This window comes from Podarcis muralis, chromosome W (genome assembly GCF_964188315.1).
Source record: "Podarcis muralis chromosome W, rPodMur119.hap1.1, whole genome shotgun sequence".
NCBI lineage: Eukaryota > Metazoa > Chordata > Lepidosauria > Squamata > Lacertidae > Podarcis > Podarcis muralis.
Genome location: NC_135674.1, coordinates 15,393,531 through 15,415,095, shown reverse-complemented (window position 1 = coordinate 15,415,095; position 21,565 = coordinate 15,393,531). Strand labels below are relative to the sequence as shown.

Genomic DNA, 21,565 nt, shown 5'->3' with positions numbered 1-21,565 from the left:
TGCAGGGGGTTGGACTAGATGACCCTCGGGGTCCCTCTACAATTCTATGTCATAACATGTCAGGATAGACAGCAAGAACAATGTCCTCAATGTAGAAAGGCCATACTGTTTGTAGAGGAATCCAGTTATAAACCTGTGGCCCTGCTGCTCTGGTGGTAGCTGGACCACATTTCATGCTATGTTCACCTTGCTTGAAGCACTTACACACACACACACACACACACACACACACAATGTCAAACTGAAATACAGCAAGTGCTAGAAAAGGATTGTTAACTAAGTGTTAACTTCCAAACATCCCCAGGGTGTGTAGGTGGGTGTAGGAAATCCAAGTGTGGTCAAATTCTGTATCAATCAGATGGCATTCATTTATAATAGAGTCTAGTCCAAGCCCCTGCGATGCAGGAATCTTTTTGCCCAATGAGGGGCTCAAATTCATGACCCTGAGATTCTCATGCTCTACCGACTGAGTTATTAAAATATTCATTTGCCACTTTCCCCAAGCAGTTCATCACAGTTTCCGGCAACAACAGGCATTTCAGAATTCCACATTTATTTAATAAGGCAACAAAATGCAGGTTGTCGCTGCCAAATAGAAAGCAGTACAAGGATAACGTGTGCATCAGAATTATATGCAGGACACAGACATTTAAAAACAACAACTAAGGAACAGGGCAGAGTCAGGAAGCCCAGCAGGTAATAATAGTACATGATTTCCTTTGCAATTTCAGCTTTTCTCGGTGACCGTGAAATTGCATGTTTAACAACTGAGGATTTATAGCTGTGCAAACCTGAGAAGGTTCAGGTGGGGCAGGTCAGGAGGGGTGGGATCCTGGCTCTTGAGACACTTACAGGGCGGGCTAGCTGGCTTGATTGGCTATGCCACAGTGATTGCCAGTGCCCTTCACCAATCGCATGTAGCCTTGCTCTCCCCATTTCTCAGACCAGCTGACAAAGAAAGAGAGAGAAAGGAGGGATCAGTACATTATTTTATTTCATGCACACGAAGAAGTATCTGAAGAAGTGTGCATGCACACGAAAGCTCATACCAAGAACTAACTTAGTTGGTCTTTAAGGTGCTACTGGAAGGAATTTTTTTTGTTTTGACTAATTACTTCTGTTGCTCATATCTCAAATCCTGCTCGCGAGTTCATCATACTATGTTTCTTTAAATTGTTATGGAACAGAAGGGGGGGGCATATATGTGAAGTCTTGTTTTCAGTGAGGACTCCGGGGGGGCTCGAGGCGATGACCTCAAGGGCGCCCGGCCCTGCAGAGATCCCCTGACCCCTTCACTGTATTGCACCAAGCACCACATGAAACCCAAACCCCCAAAATAACGGTGCCTTTTCCCCTCTCTGTGCCCCGTCCCTTGTACGAGTAGACCGGATAAGTAGCCAGTGTATTTTGTGAATGAACATTCTATTTGCATAAGGGAGCGTTCTAGCCAACCAGACCGCTTCGAATGCAGCCTCTAGGCAATCAATTCAACGCTCTTGATTCTGCAGAAACAGCTCAGCTCGAGCTCTTGCACTCTTGCACGCCTCATTTGCTCTCTGATAAGTTGTTGACAGCTCCCCGCTGAGAGAACAATGGACTGAAACCTTGTAACCTTGCTAATCCAATCAAACTTGATACAATGTAACCAGTTGTTTCCTAATGGACAGCTACCGTATTACAAAGCCTAAAAAACATAAAAATTCATAGAAAATCACTAGTATCACCGATTCTTTCGCTTCCACCGCCAATCAGCCTCATTTTCCAAGGACTCAGAAACCACCCAGTACCCGCCATAATTCCCCAAGCGGGAGGTCACGTACACACAGAAAAGACCCTATTGATGCCAAATCACCGAGCCAAGCCCTTCCTCTGGGCATGGCCAGGTGGCAGACTATGCAAACCAAGACCCTATTGTTTTCTGATTGTAGGTACTTAGAATGTTCCTCCCAATACCTCATTTTCGGGAGGCAGCCTTGGCTTGCTGGGCTCCAGAGGTAGAGGCTCCTGAGTCTCCCTTGGCGTCCTTGGCTCTACTCCCCGATCCTGTTTTTCGAAAGCTGCGAAAAGGGGGCTTAGCCCAAAAACACTTAGTCCGTGAGTGAGGACCACCACAACGCTCACAAGCATGGTCAAAGCGGCATCGGTCCCTGCTGCACAACCCATTATTAAACTCCCAACATGTTGATATGCACTTTGGAGGGGGTTTTACCTGACTTCTCCCCAAAAGCCCTTTTTTGGAAGTTTGGGGCCTCTACTTCGGACCAAAGATCATTGTCTTTGATGTCCCAACGGGCCGTGGATTCTTCAGCAGCCCTCTCACGGAACAGCTCATCGTAAGCCAAAGCCGCTGAATCCCCTGCCATTTTTTTAGCTTTTAAGATAATGCCCAGATAGTTAGCCAAGTGCCAAGCCCTATCGGGGTAAGCAGCGGCCAGCAATCCCATGTAAGAGGCGAAAGCAGTTAGCCAATTGTCAAAAGTTCTATCAATATCCACTGCCTTGTCCTTCTTGCGACGCGACTCGGGCTTAAACTTGGAACTACAAGAATAAGCCGGGGAGAGTAGGGCAAACAAGTCCACAAATTCCCCATTTAGAATGTGATTGCGTATATTCTTTTTAAGTCGGATGCCAGGAGGCTGATCCGTGGTCTTGAAGTTAGACGCCCGCACCTTCCCTTTCGCATCAAGCCCATCCTCCCCACATGGCTCCTTGGCTCCAAAGGCACGGCGATGGCGCCGGGTGCAAAGTTCCCAAATCCAAGTAGGCAGGCCAGGGGCCTTGTGGGTAGTAACCCAGTACCCTTTGCACCGTTCTTGACACTTGTCCGGCTTGTCCGATTTCATATTTGTCCATACAAATATATTTGTCCATACTTCCTTTAATTTTTTTTCCATTTTTTAATATAATTATCCTTAAATAAATTTGTATTTTTATTTGTAATCCATATCCCTAAGTAGTTCACTTTATTTTCTATTTTTAGTCCTGTTATTTCTTCTAATTCCTTTTTTCCTTTCTCGCCTATATTTTTAGTTATCAATTTCGATTTATCTTTGTTCAATTTGAATCCTGCTACTTCACCAAATTCTTTCATTCTTCCCAATGCTTTATTTATACTTTCTTTTGGTGTTTCGGTTGTAATGATCACATCGTCTGCAAATGCTCTTACTTTATAACACTGTGTCCCAAGACATATGCCCTTTATTTTTTCATCCTTTCTCAGAGCTATTAATAGAGTTTCTAATATTGTTATAAATAGGAGTGGGGATAAAGGACATCCCTGTCGCGTCCCTCTCTCGATGTTGAATTCTTCTGTAATTTCATTGTTTAGGATTAATTTAGCTGTTTGTTTTTTGTAGATTGCTTGAATTCCATTCATAAATCTTTTACCTAAATTTAAGCTTTCACATGTTTTGATCATAAATTTCCAAGAGACACTGTCAAATGCCTTTTCAACGTCTACTAAAAGCATTGAAATTTCTTTACTTGGATTCATTTCAGCATATTCTATTAAGTCTATAATTGTTCTAGTGTTGTCCTTTATTTGTCTGGCTGGTAAAAATCCTGCCTGATCTTTTTTAATTATCCTTTTTAGCAGAGTTTTCATTCTATTTGCAAGGACTCCAGTAAATATTTTGGAGTCTATATTCAATAAAGATACAGTGGTACCTCGCAAGACGAAATTAATTCGTTCCGTGAGTTTTTTCTTCTTGCGAGTTTTTTGTCTTGCGAAGCACGGTTTCCCATAGGAATGCATTGAAAATCAATCAATGCGTTCCTATGGAAACCGCCTTCAGACCAGGTCCGGGGACAGTCTGTCCCCCGACCTCTTCTGAAGGCTGGGGGGGGGGGACAAGGGCTTTTCTTCCCACCGCCAGCCTTCAGAAGGCTGTTCTGAAGGCTGGCGGTGGGAAGAAAAGCCCTTCTCCCCACCTCCCGCCCCGCAAGCTCCGGGGACAGGAGGGCTTTGCTGCCGACCGCCTTCGTTAATTCTACAATTCTTCGTTAATTCGTTAATTCTACAAATGAAATCTGGCAAAGCCCCAGGAAGTGATTTCATTGTCGCTGAACTTCTGAAAGCGCAAATAAACTGGTGGGCCCCGGTTCTTGCAAATCTTATTTTCATACATAGATAAGACAACTGAAATCCCTAAAGATTGGGGACTGGCTATAATTGTTCCTATATTTAAAAAGGGCAACCCCTCTGACCCATCTAATTATAGACCAATTAGTCTTCTGAATGTGATCTGCAAACTTTATACAAAACATCTATGCCTAAAATTATGTGAATGGTTAGATCATAATGACTTGCTAGAAATTGAACAAGCAGGGTTTACATGTGGACGTTCCACCATCGATCACTGCTTAGTGTTAGATTATTTTGTCTATAAGTATGTGAAACATTGGAAAAAGTCATTGTATGCGGCCTTTGTGGACCTAAAGGCAGCATTTGTTTCTGTATCCAGGGGTAGGCTCTGGGCCAAATTGGCCAATATGGGTATTAACAGAAGGTTATTACTTCTGATGATTAAGCTTCATGAGAACAATACCCTCCAGATAAGACTCGCACAGGACGACAGACTCTCTAGAGAAATCCCAGCCCAAAGAGGAGTTAGACAAGGATGCCTATTAGCCCCATTTTTATTTAACATCTATGTTAACTCCCTGGTCACATGCTGCCATGAAATCGAAACCCACCCCCCTGTGTTCTCTAACGGCAGAAAAGTACCAGTTTTAATGTATGCGGATGACGCTGTTCTTCTCTCTCAAACCAAAGTGGGTCTGAAACGTGCCTTAGGAAAGTTTAGTGACCAATGTAACACTGAACTGTTAACAATTAACTTTGCCAAAACCAAAATTGTACATTTTAACCGCTCCTTCAGGAAAGAGAACTGGAGCGTAAAGGGAAACGCTTTTGAACAGACTAAGACCTTCCAATACTTAGGCATCATTTCTCTTATAATGCCAAATTGTCAACACACCTGACCACATCAGCTATATCAGCAGGAAGAAGTGCAAATGCCATCCTTAGATTATACAGAAGGAAAGGAGCTGGCTTCCTCCCGATGGCCCTAAAAGTTTTTCAGGCAAAATCTTTAGCCCAACTCCTGTATGGCTCTCAAATTAGCCCCTCTGCCAACCTTAAGACCCTTGAAACAGTACAATCAAAATTCTTAAGATCATTATTTGCTACCCCAAAGTGTACACCTAATGCAGTCTTAAGGCAAGAGGCAGGACTGCCCAGAGTGGAATTAAAAGTCTGGGAGCAAGCAATATCCCTCTGGCTGAAAATCCATTACAATCCTAAGGTACTGTTACCTTGCTTCCTGGCCGCAGTTCCCCATCCTCCTTGGCTTATGCAAATAACTAACAAGATCAAACAAATTGGCCTAAACCCTGAAAATCTTTTTATTGGAACTCTGAACAAGGCAAAAGCAATTATCACTCAGAGACTTTACGATGTCGAATTACAACAAGAAGACGCCCTACTCCTGGAGACGTATAGATGTTTAAAAGCTTGGCCTAATTTTGCAGCTGCCCCTTACTTAACTAACATCACTAACGAAGCTTATAGATGGGCTTTCTCTAGAGCCCGCTTTGAGACAATGCCCTCAGCAGTGCTGTACGGCAAATTCACGCGGGTACCAATGCATGCGCGTCTCTGTCCCTGTATGTCTAATAAGGTAGAATCTGTCACACACATCCTTCTATTCTGCGAATTCTATAGTGAAGAACGAGTTCAACTTATTTTGCCGCTTTTATCAAAATTTATACCTCTACAACATTATTTGGAATCCTCCCCTGAAATTCTACGAAAATACCTCCTGGAAGATTCCTCAAGCTCAATATCATATGAGGTGGCCAAATTTTGCACTTTAGTAATCAGGAAGCGTAAATCTCCTCTGTTGAATGGCACACTGCGAAGTTCCCTTGTGTAATCTTTTTTTTTTCCTCTGATGTTGCTGTTGATTTCTTTCTTGACTTGACTTGGCTCCGCTGTCCTGGGGGCTTTTAAAATGCTGGGGGTCGGCAGCGAAGGCTTCGCTGCCGCCCGCCAGCATTTTAAGATCGCCCCGGGACAGCGGAGAAGTTTCCACTGTCCCGGGAAGGCAGGCGGGGGGGAGCAAAGACTTTTGCCCCCCGTCGGCCTTCAGAAGAGGTCCAGGACGAAAGTCTTTGCTCCCGACCGCCAGCATTTTAAAAGAGGTCCCCGGAGATTTCCCTATGGGCTTTCTTCTTGCGAAGCAAGCCCATAGGGAAATTCGTCTGGCGAAGCACCTCGAAAAACGGAAAACTCTTTCTTCTTGCGAGTTTTCCGTCTTGCGAGGCATTCGTCTTTCGAGGTACCACTGTATTGGCCTGTAGTTTTTTATAAGTCTCAAATCTGTACCTTGCTTTGGGATAAGGGTTATTAATGCTTCTTGCCACAAGTTAGGTATTTCTCCTTTATCTAAAATTTCATTCATAATTATTTGCAATTTGGGTGTTATTATTTCCTCTAATTTTTTATAATATGTTACTGAGATTCCGTCTGGTCCAGGCAATTTCCCCTCCTTCATATTTTTAATCACTTTTTTAATCTCTTCAAGTTCAATATTTGAATTTAATATTGCATATTCTTCTTCTTCTATATCTGGTAGTCTATTTTCTGATAGGTATTTTTGAATTTTCTTTTCCTCTTTTAATTCTACTTTATATAAATTTTTGTAATATTTTATAAAACTTTCTTTAATTTGTTTTGGGTCAATGATTTCCTTTTCTTCATCAATAATTCTATTTATTACTCTTTCTACCTGTCTTTCTTTGATAAACCATGCCAGCATCCTACCCGGTTTATTTGCCTGTTCAAAATATCTTTGTTTCGTCCATATAATTTTTTTCTCTACTTCCCTATGTATTAAATTTGATAGGTGGGCTTGTAAATTCTTTATTTGGAGGATATCTTCATTCTTTGGGTTTTTCACTAGGTCTTTTTCTTTCTCTCTTATTTGTTTATTTATTTCCATAATATTATTATCTTTATTTCTTTATTTCTCCTTATCTTTCCCATTTGTTGTATTACAAACCCTCTCATATAGGCTTTGCTCGTTTCCCAAATCATTTTTTATCCGTATCCTGATTTTCATTTATTTCATAAAATTCTTTCAATATTTCCTTTGCCCTTTTAACCCTTTGATCGTCTCTCCATACCTCCTCGTTCATTCTCCACCTCCTCTTAGTATGTTTTTGAAATTTCATTATTACCGATACTGGGTTATGATCTGATATCGATCTGTTTAGTATTTCTGCTTTTTCTAAACTTAACATCAGCTTTTTTGTTAGCCATATTGCGTTGATTCGTCCCCCAGATTTTTTTGCCTCCGAGTAATGGGTTATATCTTTAACACTTGGGTTTTTTGTTCTCCAGGTATCATATAAATTAAAATTCTCAATTAAGTGGAAAAAGGAGAGTGGTAATCTACCTGAACTTGACGTTTTCTCTCTTTGCGTTCTGTCCATTTCTATCGATGTTACTCCATTAAAATCTCCCATAATTACTATATTTTCATCCACATAATCCCATAATCCCTCTTCCAACTTTCTAAAAAATTCATCCTTTTTGCTATTCGGAGCATATATTCCCACCACTATGATTTTTCCTTCTTTTGTTTGTATTTCTACCCCAAGTACTCCACCTTCATCATCTTGGAATAACATTTGGGATTTCAACATTGTATTTACATAGATGACCACTCCCCTCTTTCTTTCCGTTGCAGATGCTATATATTCCTGTCCTAGTCTTGTATTTTTTAACACCCTTACATGAGTTTTGGATATATGTGTTTCTTGTATATATATGACATCCCATTTTTCCTTCTTTAATATACATTCTAATCGATTTCTCCGAAATTTACTGCATAATCCATTAATATTCCATTAAATACATTTCAGTCTCATAATCCTTTATTTGTTTAAAATACTCACAACTTTACTGTTATTATGTAGTTATAGTCCAGAATATGCTATTGTCCTAAGGTCACGTTGAGAAGGAAATGAAAGTTTTGGTCTTGTCCTTCTTGCTTCACTCTACCAGTTTTTCTCCTCCCAATTCCTCCCAGTACTTCCTCCAGAAGATTTTTGTATCTTATACTGATCTGAAGGATCTCCTCCTGTCTTTATATGTAAATGACAGTGCCTCTGGGAATTCCCATTTGAACCTTATTTTGTTTTTCTTTAGCGCTGATGTCATAAATCTATAATTGTCTCTTCGCCTCAACAGGCGTGCTGGAATTTCTCTCATAAATTCTACCTGCCTCCCTTCTATACAGAGTGGATCTGTCCTACCTTTCAATAGTAGTTTGTCTCTAAGCAGTCTTGAATTTAAAAACATCAAGCAGTCTCCAGGTCCTTTCCTTGTTTTGGTCTTGTCCACCTTTATTCTAAATATTTTTTCAATGTCCAATATCATCTCTTGTTCTTGGACCCCCAGCCATTCTGCTATTGCCTTTGTCAATTTTGTAAATATGTCTTAATCTTGGTTTTCTTTGACACCGCGCACTCGAAGAATCATTTCTTTTTGTTTCACGTGTAAGATGGCCAAGGAATCCCAAGTGTCTTCCTGAATCTTCCTCAGTTCATCTATTTCTTCTTTATTTTTTTCTTGGTGTCTTTTCATTTCTCTTTGTTCTTGCAAGCTCTTTTTCATACTTTCATCCTGTTTCTGTACTTTTATTTTGGTTTCCTGGACTGTTAAATCTAGATTTTGGTGTTTCACTGTCAGTTGGTTCACTTGGGTTGAGAGGTCCATTATCACTTTAGAATTCTCTTCTACTTTCGCCCCCATACTTTCCATCTTCCCGTCAAGCATTCTTATATTTCCGTCCAAAGCTGTTATTTTTTATCCTAGATTTTTCTCCATTCTTTCCATTGCTGCTAATATTTCTTTCATGTCCATGTGACTTTCACTTTCTACTAGTGATATTCTTCTTTGGTAACTTTGCGATGTGCTGGCACCACTCAAATTTGATATTTTCTTTGATCCCATCAGGCTGTTGTGTTATTATTATTATTTTATTCTTCCTTTCTTTATAGTTTCCTTGTTTCAGCGTTTTCTTTCCTGGGAATTCCCTTAATTTTTTATTTATGTGTCCATTTCGTTTTATGTCCCTTTGGTTATAAAATGAATTGATAGTTTCCTCAGGATTAAAATTGTTCTTGTCTTTCTATTTATATCCAATAGGTGGTGCTGTAGTCTCTATTATATCCAATAGGTGGTGCTTTATTCCAGTGTTTCCCAACCTTTTTTGGGCAAAGGCACACTTGTTTGATGAAAAAAATCTCGAGGCACACCACCATTACAGCCCCGTGACGTCAGCGCGCAGCGTCTCGCCGGGAGGGACGCACGAAAGTGTAAGTTTCAATTTTTTTCCCTCCCCCTTGCCTTCGGGCTCCAGGAGCGCGGCAGCGGCGTCTCCTGCTCGTCCACGGCCGGGTAGAGCCGCTTGAGGCGCCGCTTGAGCTCCTTCTCCTGCTCGTTCAGGGCTGGGTCGCCGCCGTGAGGGAAGGGCGCCGGGGCGCTGCTGCTGCTGCTGCTGCCGCCGCCGCTCCCGGCAGGCATGGGCCCAGCTGAGGCGGCGGCGGCTGTTGTGGTGGTGGCGGCGACAGCGGGCGGAGGAGGGGGCGGCGGCGGGGCCGAGGTGGCTGGCAGCGGCGGGGGAGGCAGCGTCGGGTGGAGCAGGAGGGCGGCCGAGGCCGGTGAGGGAGTAGGGTTGCCCGGGGCTTGAGGAGCCGTCGCCGGGAGTTGCTGCTGCTGTTGTTGCTGCTGCTGCCCGGACATGCCGGCCTCCTCCTCGTCCGCTGTCTTGCGCTCCTCCCTTTTGCGCGCGCTGCCCCGCCGCCGCCCCATTGGCCGGGTCCTGTCAGCTGATCCTGTGTTATTTCCTGTGTGTGTGTGTGAGGGGAGAATGGAGAGAGAAACCTCGGCACCACCACCGCGGAGCCGCCCCCGGCTCGACGCGGATCCTCGCCGCCGCCGCCCCGCCTCTCGCCGCCCGACTCGCCCGCCTCCCTCCCACGGCACACCAGGCAACGTCTCGCGGCACACTAGTGTGCCGCGGAACACCGGTTGGGAAACACTGCTTTATTCTCTATTAGTGTGTTTTTCTGGTTGTAATTGCCCTTACCAGCCACACGCGTCACTATATCTTCTTTCCTCCCCTGAGTTTCTCTTTCTGGAACCTTTAGAAACTCTTTCTGGGATCTTTAGAGACTCCTCCTTGTCTTCTCTTCCTGTCCTTGCCTCTAGCAGTCTCCGTCAATGGCGGAGGGCTCCCGTGACTCAGCAGCCCACACCTCTCCCCTTTCAGGTATGTCAGATTTCTCAGGTTATTTTTCCTCAGCGGGTTTGTTTTTTAGTCGTTTATTTCCACTACAGTTTTTAGTCCATTATAAAGTCCTCCAGTAGTTCACTCTTCTAGTTTTTCCTAATTTTTCTAATTTCTAGTTTCAGTTCGTTATTTATGCTCAATCTGGTTGTCAGGGGCTCAGGAGCAGAGGGACAGGAAAGGGAGGAATTAGAGACCGAGGGGGAGGAATCCGAGGGGGAAGTGAGCGATGAGAGCCGCCCGAGGTCTCTAAGTCTCTCCAGCGAATCGGAGGATTCACAGAAAGGGGCTCCCGTGGTCAGAGCTAGGGGGTTGCCAGAGGGAACACCTCAGGAAGGAGGGGCCAGAGGGGACTCAGAGAGCAGCAGCTGGAAATCGGGACCAGCTTCCCCACCGGAGAGCAGTAGGGGGGAGGAGTCCCAGGCATCGGCATCAGGCAGCCTTCCGTCAGAGGAAGGACATGAGTCAGGGTTAGCCACGCCTGCATCAGAGAGCGAGGAAACGGTCAAAAGGAAGGTCGGAGGCAGCGCGCGCGCGCCAAGTTCAAATGTACAAGAGGGTGGCGCAATGAGCAGCCCGGATAGGGAGCCAGGTCCTAAAGCCCGCCGAAGGGAGGGGGAAGAGTCCGAGGGGTCCGCCTCCGAAGCGTCCAGGAAGGAAGGGACCCCGGGGGGTGGTAGGACCCAGAGGCGGAAGGAGAGACGGAAAAGGTGGAGTAAGGCTAGAGTCTTAAGCTGGTGTATAGGGGGCGGAGACTCAGACGGAGCTTCGCCGGTCTAGTGTCCAGACGTAGAGACGCACGCTAGGGTTTGAAAATGGATAATGTACTTTAATAAAGACTTTTGTATATTACCGCTGGCTAGCGTTGGTCCTCTGTGAGCTGGGACCTGGAGGCAGTCTCTGACACTGGTGTATCTAGACACGCTTTTCTTAAAACACCTTGTGCAGTTATTAACAGAGGGTTTTCGCATGAGGCGCACGGCCCCCTTCTCTGTTATCTGTTCAGTTCTGTAGTTCTCTTTACAAACTGTCTGCCTCCCCCTCCCTCCACTAAACAGGCAGAGGTTTTCCAATTATTATCTTCTCTTTCAGTTATTTACAGGGGAGGCATTTGCTTTTCACAGTCTCTATTTTATAGGAGAGTTCAGCGCTGCCGCGCCGGGGAATTGGAGCGTTTGTACCAGAGAGTGGTTTTGCCTCTTTGCACAAAGGTCTTCCCCTCGTCTTTCTATTTCAGTTTCTTTGTTCTATAATATTGGGAAACCTCTTCTTTTGCGCTGCCTTAGGCTTCCGCCCTCAGGTTCCCCCCCTGAGGTCGAGGTAACTTACGCCTAGTCCCTCGTTTCTCCCTCTCTGGCACCAGGTCCGCCTCGAGATTGCAGGAGAGCGGATCTCCACCCGTCTCTCTAGCGCGCTGCTCTGGAAGTCCGCAATACATGTAATTTTCATGTAATTTACTTTTAAAGCATACCAAGCAGTATATTTCATATCTACTTTCCACAGCTTTTCTCATGCACTTATTTCCATATTATGTCCCAGATCTTTAGCCCAGTGTATATTCTTGATTTAACCATTTCGTCTTTCATATCCCATTCACTCGCCGATGTGGGGATACAGGGCATAGCCCGTAAATGGCTGTGCTCTTTTATCTCTGGTCGGGGACAGAGGGTGGCACTAGGGAGGGAGATGTCGTTACGCCACTCCTTGGTGTGTGGAGTGCCGCAGGGCGCAATCCTCTCCCCGATGCTTTTTAACAGCTTTATGCGCCCCCTTGCCCAGATTGTCCGGAGCTTTGGGCTGGGTTGTCACCAATATGATGACACTCAGCTCTATCTGCTGATGGATGGCCATACCGACTCGGCCCTGGACACACTGACCAGATGCTTGGAAGCTGTGGCTGGATGGTTTCGTGGGAGCCGATTGAAATTAAATCCTTCGAAGACAGAGGTCCTCTGGCTGGCTCGGGATGGTATGGGGATGAGGGACCAACTCCCTTCTCTTGTGGGGGCCCAATTAGTGCCATTGCCTTCCGTTAAGAGTTTGGGTGTAATCCTTGATGCCTCCCTTTCCATGGAGATGCAGGCAACATTTTTCCACCTTCGCCGCATCAAGCAGTTGGTCCCTTACCTTTCCTGCCCCGATCTGGCCACAGTGATCCATGCGACAGTCACCTCCAGGCTTGACTACTGTAATTCGCTCTACGCAGGGCTGCCCTTGAAGCTGTCCCAGAAACTCCAGCGAGTGCAGAATGCTGCAGCGAGGCTCCTCACGGGGTCCCTGTCATGGGAGCATATTCACCCAGTGCTTTTCCAGCTGCACTGGCTCCCAGTGGAGGACAGGGTCAGATTTAAGGTGCTGGTTTTGACCTTTAAAGCCCTTCACGGCCTAGGACCCTCGTACCTACGGGACCGCCTCTCCTGGTATGCCCCACGGAGGACCTTAAGGTCCATAAATAGCAACACCCTAGAGGTCCCGGGCCCTAAGGAAGTTAGATTAGCCTCAACCGGAGCCAGGGCCTTTTCAACACTGGCTCCGGCTTGGTGGAACGCTCTGTCTCATGAGACCAGGGCCCTGCGGGATCTGATTTCTTTCCGCAGGGCCTGTAAGACAGAGTTGTTCCGCCTGGCATTTGGCTTAGAATCAGTTTGATTCCCTCCCCCTCTTTCTTTTTCCTTTCTCCTCCTGTGAAGAGGCTGCATCTTAATGTTTTAATGTTGTATTTTAATCTTGCTTTTTAAATTGTATTTTAATCAACTTGTTTTTGTTATTGGTTGTTAGCCGCCCTGAGCCCGGTCTTGGCTGGGGAGGGCAAGGTATAAATAAAAATTTTTATTATTATTATTATTATTATTATTATTATTATTATTATGCATGTATGCACGAGCGCCGAAACCCAGAAGTAACCCATTCTGGTACTTCTGGGTTCGGCATGGTGCGCAACCTGAAATTGCATAACCTGAAGCGTCTGTAACCCGAGGTACTACTGTATTAAACTGCTGCAACAGGGTCCCCACTCCCCACATGCAGGAGGGTGGAGGAACCCAGAACAATGGTGTGCAAGCCCTTATGTAGACTTTTGAAATTGCCCACCCTGTAGCTCAAGACCACCCCACAAAACTGTTGGGATACTGCCAGGGAGACAAAGTCCATCATGGCCCCACGTCGCCTCCGGACGTCCATCGATCTCCCGTAGACACGCAGTATCAGCAATTAGCGACACGAGCTCCAGAAATAGCTTGCCACATTCCAGAGCTGATGCACGCTCTTATCAGCAGATAATGCACAGCGAAAGATGCACGCAGGAGAGCATTATTTAAGAGTTTATTCTGCGTTAGTCAGAACAGAGAAAAAGATGACTGCCTGCTTCAGTGTTTCAGGCACCGAGAGAGAAACGAAAGCAATAGAAAACATAAACATCCTGTGAACAGGAAATGCGCAGACCCTGTGACTCACAAAGCCTGCTCCCTTTTAAGGTGGAACGGAAATATCCTAACAAAAACATCATACATACATCACGGAAGGAGGTGTCTCTAGCAGACATACATCACAGGACATCCTGTCTGTCAGGATACCTGTTAATGGTCATTGATTGCATTGCCTGGGCAGCCTGACCATTCTTTTGTAATGGTAAATACTTTAGTTCCTGAATCCAGGTCACAGGCTCACCCTATTCATGCACAAATATGCCCTTAAGACAGGATTTGTGAGCAAAGAGACAATGGGGAGGCTTTCTCATTTCCTTCCTCACTGCAGAGAAATATTTGAGGTCAATTTGGGAGAGTCAAAATGGATTCAGGACTATTTTCCTGTACTGTTTCAGACATGTGGTTTATAGATTTATGTATGTGCTTGCCTGGTACATTTATGAACATTTATTTTATATCTTAGACCTTATAATTCTCATAACAATCACTTGCTGGCGACCATGAGGGGAGAAGAGGGCTGCTCTTGTGCCCAAATCCTGCTCCCAGGCTTGGGGGCATCTGGTTGGCCACTGTGAGAACAGGAGGCTGGACTAGATGGCGCAATGACCTAGATGCCCAAGACATTTGGGCACCTGAGGCAACCACACAATGGTGTCCCACCACCAAGGGTGGGAGGAGACAAACTTCCCATAGCCAAGGGGCCGCTATAGAGGCTGGAACTGCTGCCCTGTGGATCCTGCAGCCTGAGGCAGTTCCCTCACCTCACCTCATGGGTGGGCCAGCCCTCGCAGAAGGGCTTCTCTGATGTTCCTCTGTGCTTTTCCCGACCATTCCCGCCCCGGCTCAAATACACCTTTGGTCATCTGTTCTTTAGGCTCCAATAAGCCATGTTGTTTCCACCGTCCTGGAGCATCCCATAACCAACCGCCAGCATGGTGTGGCTCACCAGCTGGGTACACAAGGAGCTGTCAAATACCCGTGGCAGGAGAAGAGATCTGGAGTGAGGCAGGATCAGAAAGGGGCAAAGCGGAGAGGAAGGCGCACCCAAGAGGGCTTCATCCAATGTGAGCCTTACTTGCAGCAGATCCTCCAATATGAATGTAGGTGACATATTTAACATAAATACAGTGGTGCCCCGCAAGACGAATGCCTCGCAAGACGGAAAACCCGCTAGACGAAAGGGTTTTCCGTTTTTTAGTTGCTTCGCAAGATGAATTTCCCTATGGGCTTGCTTCGCAAGACGAAAATGTCTTGCGAGTCTTGCAATTTTTTTTTCGCTTTCCCCCCCCTTTTTCTAAGCCGCTAAGCCGCTAATAGCCTTTTAGCAGCTCAGCCGCTAAGCCTTTAATAGCCGCTAAGCCGCTAATAACGCTAATCCGCTAAGCCGCTAATAGGGTTGCTTCGCAAGACGAAAAACCGCTAGACGAAGAGAATCGCGGAATGGATTATTTTCGTCTTGCGAGGCACCACTGTACAAATTTAATAAACAAATAAAATAAAAATGACCAACTGAGACTACTCAAAGTAGACCATAGTCAGCTGCACAAACACTCCAACACCACCATCACTCTAGTTATCTACTTTGTGTGTCAAGTATGACTTTCCAATGGGAAGCTTTTGGGGTTTAAAAAAGGAAATAAATTCCAAAGAGGGAAGTGGTATGGAGAAGGGCTGTAGAAAGTCAGGGCTTGTCCTGCCATCCCAAAGAAAACTGCTCTTTAGCGCTCAATAGGCAATTTGGGTTTTCCCTGGATTGCCATTTGTTCCAATTGATCACCAAAAGCGCCAGTTTTCCCTCGGAAAGGAGCAGGGCAAGGGAGAGAGCACTTGGACCACACTTTCTGTGGCACACAGGTAGAAGTGTGGGTGAGCCCTTTGTGTAGACAATCATGAGGTATATATTACAGACCAGGGGTCAGCAAACTTTTCCATCAGGGGGCTGGTCCACTGTCCCTCAGACCATGTGGTGGGCTGGACTATATTTTGGGGGAGGAAAAAAAAGAATGAATTCCTATGCCCCACAAATAACCCAGAGATGCATTTTAAATAAAAGCACACATTCTACTCATGTAAAAACACCAAGCAGGCCCCACAAATAACCCAGAGATGCCTTTTCAATAAAAGGACATATTCTACTCATGTAAAAACATGCTGATTTCCAGACCATCCATGGGCCGGATTGATAAGGCGATTGGGCTGGATCCGGCCCCTGGGCCTTAGTTTGCCTACCCATGTTATAGACCAATGGCCTGACTTCCTATAATACAGCTTCCTCTTTAAATCAGGCCCATGAGGACTAGAATCTTACTTTATAAACAAGGTAAGGAGTGTAGCTCAGTGGCAGAGCATTTACCACATCGGCTCAATCCCTGATGGCATCTCCAGGTGGGGCTGGGAGAGAGAGACCCCTCTGCCTGAAACTCTGCAGAGCTGCTGCCAGTCAGTGTAGACAACACTGAGCTAGATGGAGCAACGGCAGCATCCTCTGCTCCTGCACTCACTCTGCCTCATAGATGGGCTAGCTCTATAATTGTACAAACTTCCCCAACCATCCGATTTGATATAAAGATCCTGGTTTTTCGCATGTGGAGGGTCAGAATTCCAACGTTTTCAGGCACAGAACCCACCTTTAAGCCAAGCACATCCAGTGCAACATAAAAATATGTTGTGTGTGTGCGCGTGTGCGCTTTACAGTACTAGTACATAAAACCATATAGTGCAAAACCATATTAAAAAGTTATAATAATAATAATAATAATAATAATAATAATAATAATAATAATTTATTATTTTACCCCGCCCATCTGGCTGGGCCTCCCCAGCCACTCTGGGCGGCTTCCAAAAAAACATTAAAATACTGCAATACATCAAACACTAAAAGCTTCCCTAAACAGGTGCTGGACCTCAGTGTCTCGGCAGAACGATGGGGGTGGAGACGCTCCTTCAGATATACTGGACCGAGGCCGTTTAGGGCTTTAAAGGTCAGCACCAACACTTTGAATTGTGCTCGGAAACGTACTGGGAGCCAATGTAGGTCTTTCAAGACCGGTGTTATGTGGTCTCGGCGGCCGCCCCCAGTCACCACTCTAGCTGCTGCATTCTGGATTAGTTGTAGTTTCTGAGTCACCTTCAAAGGTAGCCCCACGTAGAGCGCATTGCAGTAGTCCAAGCGGGAGATAACCAGAGCATGCACCACTCTGGCGAGGCAGTCCGCAGGCAGATAGGGTCTTAGGCTGCGTACCAGATGGAGCTGGTAAACAGCTGCCCTGGACACGGATTTGACCTGTGCCTCCATGGACAGCTGTGAGTCCAAAATGACTCCCAGGCTGCGCACCTGGTCCTTCAGGGGCACAGTTACCCCATTCAGGACCAGGGAATCCTCCACCCCCGCCCGCCCCCTGTCCCCCAAGAACAGTACTTCTGTCTTGTCAGGATTCAATATCAATCTGTTAGCTGCCATCCATCCTCCAACCTCCTCCAGACACTCACATAGGACCTTCACCGCCTTCACTAGTTCTGATTTGAAAGAGAGGTAGAGCTGGGTATCATCCGCATACTGATGAACACCCAGCCCAAACCCCCTGATGCATGTAGATGTTGAAAAGCATGGGGGAGAGGACAGATCCCTGAGGCACCCCACAAGTGAGAGCCCAGGGGTCTGAACACTCATCCCCCACCACCACGTTCTGAACACGGCCCAGGAGGAAGGAGCGGAACCACTGTATGACAGTGCCCCCAGCTCCCAGCCCCTCAAGACGGTCCAGAAGGATGTTCTTTTTTTGTTTTTTTAAAAGATATTTATTAAAATTTTCAAAATATTACAAAATGAAAAAAGAAAAAAGAAAAATACAAAATAAAAATAGTTAAAAAACAATTCCATCTTTCCATCACTTATCTTTCAATTGCTTATTTCCCGGACCTCCTTACACCTCCCTTTTTGTATTCCAATTCAATTTGTTAGTTCAGCAAATCCTTTCCCTCTTTGTTTATCCTAGTCTTTAATCTTAAATTATTGTAACATTAAATTTTTACCTGTTAATAATCCATTTTTTCATATTCCTTATAGCGTTATAGCTAAAAACCACTTAACTTTTTATCCAACATCATTCTAACATTCATTAATTTTACAATATTTCTGTAGATAATCTTTAAATTTCTTCCAATCTTCTTCCACCGACTCTTCTCTCTGGTCTCGGATTCTGCCGGTCATTTCTGCCAGTTCCATATAGTCCATCACCTTCATCTGCCATTCTTCCAGGGTGGGTAGATCTTGTGTCTTCCAATACTTTGCAATAAGTATTCTTGCTGCTGTCGTGGCATACATAAAGAAAGTTCTATCCTTCTTTGGCACCAATTGGCCTACGATGCCCAGGAGAAGGGCCTCTGGTTTCTTCAAGAAGGTATATTTAAATACCTTTTTCATTTCATTATATATCATCTCCCAGAAAGCCTTAATCCTTGGGCACGTCCACCAAAGGTGAAAGAATGTACCTTCAGTTTCTTTACATTTCCAACATTTATTATCGGGCAAATGATAAATTTTTGCAAGCTTGACTGGTGTCATGTACCACCTGTATATCATTTTCATAATATTCTCTCTTAGGGCATTACATGCCGTAAACTTCATACCTGTGGTCCATAACTGTTCCCAGTCAGCCATCATAATGTTATGTCCAACATCTTGTGCCCATTTAATCATAGCAGATTTGACCATTTCATCCTGATTATTCCATTTCAACAGCAAGTTATACATCCTTGACAAAGTTTTAGTTTTGGGATCTAACAGTTCTGTTTCCAATTTTGATTTTTCCACCTGGAATCCAATTTTTTTGTCCAAATTGTATGCCTCCATTATTTGATAATAATGAAGCCAATCTCGCACTTTGTTTTTTAGTTTTTCATAACTCTGCAATTTCAGTTTGTCTCCCACTTGTTCCAAAATTTCCCAATATTTCGGCCATCTGGCCTCCATATTGAGTTTTTTCTGAGCCTTCGCTTCCATCGGTGACAGCCACCCTGGGGTTTTGTTTTCAAGCAAGTCCTTATATCTTATCCAGACATTAAACAGTGCTTTCCTGACAATATGGTTTTTAAATGCTTTATGTGCTTTGACCTTATCATACCACAAATATGCATGCCATCCAAATACATTATCAAAACCCTCCAAATCCAAAATGTCTGTGTTTTCAAGGAGTAGCCAGCAGAACGCTGCTGATTCATAATAAAGTTTAAGGTCTGGCAGGGCAAATTCACCTCTTTCCTTTGCATCCGTTAATATTTTAAATTTTATTCTAGGCTTCTTGCCCTGCCAGACAAATCTAGAAATATCTCTCTGCCACTTCTTGAAACAATCCATTTTATCCAAAATTTGCAATGTTTGAAACAAAAATAACATTCTTGGCAATACATTCATCTTTATCGCAGCAATACGGCCTAACAATGAAAGCTTCAAATTTGACCAAATTTCTAAATCTTTTTTCACTTCCGTCCAGCATTTTTCATAATTGTCTTTAAATAAGTTCCCATTTTTAGCTGTCATATTAATCCCCAGGTATTTCACTTTCTTAACCACTGTTAAACCTGTCACATTCTGAAACCTCTCTCTTTCAATCGCTATTAAGTTTTTCTCTAAAACCTTTGTTTTTAGTTTATTCAATTTAAATCCTGCAACCTGGCCAAAATCTTGAATCAGTTCCAAAACTCTTTTAGTACTAGATTCTGGCTCCTGTAATGTCAGTACTAGATCGTCTGCAAATGCTCTCAATTTATACTGTTTAGCTCCGACTTGTACACCTTTAACCAACTGGTCCCTTCTAATCATATTCAGCAAAACCTCCAGGACTGATATAAAAAGCAATGGGGAAATTGGGCAACCTTGTCGTGTTCCTTTTTCTATCTTAAATTCCTCCGTCACCTCGTTATTAACAATTAACTTAGCCTTTTGTTCAGAGTAAATTGCATTTATACCATTTCCAAATCCTTCTCCCACCCCCATCCCCTGTAGGTTCTTCTTCATAAAAATCCAAGAAATATTGTCAAAAGCTTTCTCCGCGTCCACGAATATCAAAACTGCCTTAGTATTAATATTCACTTCTAGTTTTTCCAAAATGTTAATTATATTCCTCAAATTGTCAGACAAGTGTCTACCCGGAAGAAAGCCTGCTTGGTCTTTATTAATCTCTTCCATCAACACTTTTTTAAATATTTTGGCCAAAATATCTGCAAAAATTTTGTAATCCACATTGAGTAGTGATATGGGGCGGTAGTTCTTAAGCTGGGTCTTTTCAGTTTCTGTTTTCGGTATAAGTGTAATATACGCTTCTTTCCACGACTCTGGTGCCCTTTTCCCTTCCAATATTTCATTACAGACTTCCTTTAAAGGTTGTACTAACCATTCTTTTAGAGTTCTGTAATATCTGGAAGTCAGTCCATCTGGTCCTGGAGATTTACCTAATTGCATGTTCTGAATGGCACCTTCTATTTCCTGTTCAGATATTTTGTAGTTCAACATTAATTTATTTTCTTGAGAAATTTTTTGTAATCCATTTATCTTCAAAAATCGATCTATGTCAATTTCTTTCTGTGGCCCTTGTGTATATAGTTGTTTAAAGTACCTCTGGAAACAGTTTTCAATCTCGGCTGGGTTCTGTATGTTCTTTCCTTCCACTTCTAAATTTGTAATAGTATTTAATTTTTGTCTTTTTTTCATTTGCCAGACCAACAATTTCCCACATTTATTAGCTGATTCAAATGTCTTTTGTCTCATTTGTTTAATTTTCCATTCTATTTCCTGATTCATCATTTTCATATATTGTACTTGATATAACTTTATTTCTCTCAGTATCTCTTGCGACTTTGGTTTTGCTGTCAATTTCTTCTCACTTTCTTTTATTTTCTCCAAAATTTTGTCTTTCTTCTCATTTTGACTTCTCTTCTTTATTGCATTCTGTTGTATCAAGAACCCTCTCATGACGGCTTTACTTGCGTCCCAGATTACTCTTTTTTCAATATTAGTATTCATATTTATCTCAAAATAGTCTCTGATAGTTTTTTGGGCCTTCTTAATCACATTTTCATCTCTAAATAAGGTGTCATTCATCCTCCATCTAAAAGAGCCAGTTGATATTAGTTTCATCTCCATCTTCACAGCATTATGGTCGGAGCAGGTTTTTGGACAAATTTCCGCCTTCTTTATCTTTGGTGCCATTCCTCTAGTCACCCATATTTGATCAATTCTGTTCCATGTCATTTTGGCTTCAGAAAAGAAAGTTCCCTCTCTACCCAAGGGATTCTTTGTTCTCCAGATATCAACTAAGTCCAAGTTGTCTGTCATCTCAAAAAAAGTTTTCGGTAGTCTACCATCCTTGGTGACTACCTGTCTTTGTGCCTTATCCATATTTGTAGATACCACTCCGTTCATATCCCCCATCAAAATCAGATTGTAATCCATATAGTCCATTAAGGTCTCATGCAACTTTTTAAAGAATTCAGATTTCCCCTCATTCGGTGCATAAACTCCTACTATCAAGAATTTCTCTCCTTGTATTTGAATTTCAATTGCCACAAATCTTCCTTGGTCATCTTTAAAAAAAAATTTCGGTGATAATCTCTCCTTTGCATAGATCACTACTCCTCTTTTTTTAACTTTGTCAGATGAGATAAACTCCTGTCCCAATCTTTTGTTAATCAATACTTTTCTATGTAGCCTTATCACATGTGTTTCCTGTAGGCAAATCAAGTCCAATTGTTCCTTTTTTAGTAAATGAAATTTTTTTTCCT

At 43.7% G+C, this 21,565-nt stretch overlaps 2 pseudogenes; both read right to left on the bottom strand.

The window, feature by feature from the left end:
- Positions 1-848: 848 nt before the first annotated feature.
- Positions 849-21,565, bottom strand: part of LOC114588654 (cathepsin L2-like) — a 78,321-nt pseudogene continuing 57,604 nt past the window's right edge.
- Positions 8,123-8,830, bottom strand: LOC144326418 (uncharacterized; annotated as a pseudogene).